Raw genomic sequence first — 4,925 nt, 5'->3', positions numbered from 1 at the left:
AAGACTGTCGCGACAGGACTCCCACCTGCCACCAGGTGGGACAAGATGGAAGCCCTGAACAAAAGAAGACCCCAACCTTTATTAGCTACTAATCCCCCAAGCTACACCCCTAACACTACATCATGACTACATCATTGACACATCACAAAGAGGAGGGGTTGAGGGAGGGGTTGTGGAGGGAGGTGTTGTGGAGTGTCTTGTCACCTGTCCGGTTCCTCCTTTCCCCCTCCCCATAAGTACTTTCCAGAGGACAAAGGGGAGTTCGCAGTTTCCTGCCCCCAGAGGGAAGGGCTGGTCACTGTCCTTTGTTTCAGTCCTGTCCTTTGTTTCAGTCAGTGCTGAATCCACTCCCATATGCAGGTCCTTTGTGAGTGGAATGATCTTCTGTCTAGGACCATCAAGGTTGGCATGCCAACTGGGGAGGGCTCCCTGCAGATGTGCTCGCTGCCTTGTGTCAAGTCTCCCCCCTTTGATAGTCCTTCCTTCATAGTGTAAAATAAAAGTGGAACGGTACAGATCCGATGTATGGCTCTGATTTTCTATGAATTTATAACAGAAGCGTCGCGTATGTCATGTGTGAGTGTGTGTGTCGTGTTTGTACCAACTGAATGATTGGGAGGGGTTTTCCTGCAACACCTTTCGAGGGGGTCTGCTCTGTCTCCACAGCTGGAGACAGCGACGCTTCCGGATCCCAGTTGATGGAAACCTCAGGAGGGGAGAGTTGCTCTTGTGCCCGGATCCTGCTTGTGGGTTTCTCAGGTGGGGCACCTTGTCCGCCCCTGTGTGAAGACGATGCTGGACCAGAGGGGATGCTGGCTTCATCCAGCCGGCCCTTCTGCTGCCCTTAGTGAGCTCAGCAGAGCAAGGCTCTGGTTCAGCATGATTCCTGCATTTCAATCCTATGCGTCTATGCCAGGGGTCAGCAAACTTTTCCAGCAGGGGGCCAGTCCACTGTCCCTCAGACCTTGGGGGGGGCTGGACTACAGTCCATACCTCGGGTTGAAGTAGCTTTGGGTTGAGTGTTTTCAGGTTGCACTCCGTGGCGATCCGGAAGTAACGGAGCGTGTTAATTCCAGGTTTCGCCACCTGCGCATGCACAGATGCTCAAAATGACGTCACGCGCATGCGCAGAAGCGGCAAATCGCAACTCGCAGACATGGGTTGCATTCACTTCAGGATGCAAACGGGGCCCTGGAACGGATCCTGTTTGCATCCAAGGTACCACTGTATTAAAAAGAAGAAGAAGAATGAATTCCTACGCCCCACAAATAACCCAGAGATGCATTTTAAATAAAAGGACACATTCTACTCATGTAAAAACAGGCTGATTCCCAGACCGTCTGCCGGCCAGATTGAGAAGGCGATTGGGCCGGATCTGGCCCCTGGGCCTTAGTCTGCCTACCCCGGTCTATGCAGAGCTCATGAAGCAAGGGTGTCTTTCTGTTCTATGGAGATGGGATAAAATTTGAAGAGGCGGAGGGAGGGAGCCCTCCTCCCCACTGCCGTGTGATCCATCAGGGATGTTTCAGTGGCAGCATGATTGAGAGCAATCAGAGCAGGCCGGCCCCCCTCTCTCCCCTCCCCTCCCCTCCTGGGAGGCTTTCCAGACAAACATAGGGAGTTAGCGGGTGTCAGGATGCTGTCAGCGTCTCCTGGCTGGTTGCCCAGGAAATTATAAAGATGAGGAAAAGTTTCTTACAATCCTTTTTTTTATTCCAGTCTTTACAGAGAGAGGCTCTAGAACGCAGCCTCTTGGATAATGGTGTTGTCCCGAGTGACTCTCCACCTGCCCATCTCTCCAACAGCTTCCTCATTTGTCGTCGTCATCACCTCCTCTTTGAGCTCTTTGCTCTCCTACTTTTAAGGCTCGCTGGGTTCTCTCCTACTTTTAAGGCTCACCTCTGAGCTGTGATCTCCCTCAACCTCCTGTTGTAAATCTGCACTGTCTTCCTCTTGCTCCTCCCTGGAAGGCTCAGGAAGGAGAGGTAGTCTCCACCATTCCTCCTCTGCCCACGCCCTGAAATCAGGGGCCAGGTGTTGGGATGCATCTGGGGAGACGGGGGCCTTTGGCAGGCCCCCAGCTGGTCCGGCTCCCAGGCAGCAGCCGGGCGAACGCCGGTTCTCAGAACAGCATCAGTCAGAGACCTTTAGGGACTTGGCACGCTCTAATCAGCAGAGTGAGTAACTTCTCACAACGGAAGTGGTGGACAGAGACATAAAAGGTAAAGGAACCCCTGACCATTCGATCCAGTCATGACAGACTCTGGGGTTGCAGCGCTCATCTCTCTCTTTATTGGCCAAGGGAGCCGGTGTACAGCTTCCAGGTCATGTGGCTAGCATGACTAAGCCGCTTCTGGCGAACCAGAGCAGCGCATGGAAACACCGTTTACCTTCCTGCTGGAGCGGTACCTATTTATTTAATTGCACTTTGACGTGCTTCCAAACTGCAAGGTTGGCAGGAGCAGGGATCGAGCAACAGGAGCTCACCCCGTCATTGCGGGGATTCGAACCGCTGACCTTCTAATCGGAAAGTCCTAGGCTTTGTGGTTTAACCCACAGCGCCACCTGCGTCCCGGACAGAGACATGTGTAAGCATTATTCACAGGCATTTATTCAGCATAGTTCAGGAACAAAGGAAAAAAACATGTTTGCTTCCCTTCGTGTCCAAGCAATACAGCAAAAGCGATATACAAAACGGAAGTTCCCAGCAGACTGTGCTGGAAGTAAACAGGCATGTGACACACAACAGTCATGCCTGTTCCTTTTAAGGTGGAATGGAGCTATATCCTAAGACCGGGTCCCCCCTCCAGCAGCACCTCGGAAGGGGTGGATTGAATCATCCCTTACAAGCCACTTGGTGAACAGCTGCCCAGATGTTCTTCCCTTTTCACTGCACCAGGTTAGAAAGCCTCTCCACCAGCCTCCTCAGCACAGTCCCCCCCCCCCGCCACCACCTGTCCCTCACACGGCTCAATTAACCGCAACGCAGAGGCCAGAAGTGACAGAAGGCAGCCTTGGCTAAGCGGCTCCTTGGAGCTCCTTTGCTGCTGCAGCACCAGGCAGAAGCGCCCCCCCGCCTCCTTCACCCCCAAGATTCACACACAACCTCTGCGATACCTGTAACACTGGACTAGATTGTCCTGGGGGGGGGCTTCTAACTTGTTGGAGGAATTTAGATGAGTAGGAGAAGGTGTTTTATTTGTAAATGACCCTTCCTCTTCGCATTTGTGAGAATGCAAATACCTATTTCGGCAGATCAGTATCACTATCTGTACGCAGCTGAACTCCAGAAGCTTTTGGGACAAGATTGCAAAACCTTCTATTTTTTTTTTAATATAATTTTTATTAGGTTTGTAATATTCAAAATTCAAATTGCAAATACATGTTTCCATAAATCTAATGGACTCCCCCCATCTTCCGATCACTGCATTCTCTGTAAATCCAAAACCTCAGCAATTTGTTGACTTATTTTAAACATAATAATATATCTTCCATTTTATCGTGATATCTGGTCTCTAAACATTTCAATCCAAATCCATTAATTTTTAGTTTCAACACAATAAAATTATTTCATTACACCACTTCTGTCTTGTTGTGCCTTATTTACCAATTCAAAAATTTACCGATACTGAAGCTGTACTTTCCTAGAAAGGAGCATTTTTTAACATTCATACAACTTATAATGCTTTTTCAAATAGTCCTTAAATTTTTCCCAAACTTCCTCCGTTTCTTCTTCTCCCGAGTCTCGAATTCTGCCAGTCATTTCAGCCAGTTCCATATAGTCCATCAGCTGCGTCTGCCATTCTTCCAAGATTGCAAAACCTTCTAGAACAAGTATGATATCCCTTGATGCTTTAGGCAGACTTTGTTTGTTTTTAACCGGAATGCCGTAATGTTTCAAGATGTCTGTATATTCTGCAATCTTGCCCTCCACATTTTTCTCTGCCTGCTTTTAGAGTTTCTTCAGTTCCTTCTTCTTTGTGTAATGAATCTTGGCCTTTGCCTTGCGCTTCTCCTCCAGGGCAGCTGTGATGGCTTGGGACTTCCACCCAGCCTCATGGGCAAGGCGACCCAAATAGGCAAACTTGGGTGTGGGCTTGAGGCGGACCACTTTCAGAGCTGCAGGGACCACCATCCTCCTGCGCTTATCTAAGGAGAAGGGATGTCATCAAAGACCTTCAGCCGCTCCAAGGCAGCCTGACCCCGTTTGGTCTTGAGTGGGAGCATTCCTCGCACTGTCCTCCAGAAGATCCGGCTAGGGGCACGGAAGTGGTAAGGACCACGGGACAGGTTGGTGTTCATACCCTTACGCAGGAAAGGAAGGTACCTCAGTTTGTTACGGTAGAAGTTGCCGGATATGTTGATCCCTTCACATCGATGGACTACCACTTTGCGCTCCAGCAAGACTTGCTCAGCCACAATGGCAGCCAAATGACCCAGCAGGTGGCCACGTCCATCAATCACCAATACCTTTGGCTCCGCCATGGCTGCTCCTTGGCGGCCGAATGAAAAAGACTTAGGCAGACTTTGCTGAGTATTATTCTTTAATTAATTGCACATTGAAATGGAAAAAATAATTCTGTATGGGTCTGTATGTGTACTGCTAAAAACAGTATGACATGGGAATTTCCACTGAGTTAAACAGAAGCTCTCAGAGAGCCTAACAGTTCAATGATTAGCTGAGAATGTATCTCTGCTAGCTCTCAGGAGGTGTTTAACTTAGATAACATGAGGTATTCAGTTGCAAGTCTCCATTTTGGGTGTGTGAGTTCGTTCTTTGCTCTGAAAGCAACCAAAGAGAAAAGTCTGCAAAACTCTCTCTCTCTAAGGAGATCAGCCTCAGGCTAATGGAGATTGTTTGGTGAGACAGAGCTTTAATTTCAGCTCTGGATGAAGTTATCTCATTATTCTAAAATGTTCTACCT

The 4,925-nt window shown here is 49.1% G+C and overlaps 1 pseudogene across 1 annotated transcript; it reads right to left on the bottom strand.

Annotated features, from left to right (window-relative positions):
* Positions 1-3,892: 3,892 nt before the first annotated feature.
* LOC309376423 (large ribosomal subunit protein uL13 pseudogene) lies at positions 3,893-4,532 on the bottom strand (annotated as a pseudogene). Its single transcript has one exon. The product of its transcript is annotated as a large ribosomal subunit protein uL13 pseudogene (transcript).
* Between the last annotated feature and the right edge of the window lie 393 nt (positions 4,533-4,925).

Source organism: Podarcis melisellensis, assembly GCF_964234715.1.
Source record: "Podarcis melisellensis genome assembly, chromosome: 8".
NCBI classification, from domain to species: Eukaryota; Metazoa; Chordata; class Lepidosauria; order Squamata; family Lacertidae; genus Podarcis; species Podarcis melisellensis.
Note: the sequence above shows the minus strand (reverse complement) of the source record. Positions and strands in the feature narration are given on the sequence as shown.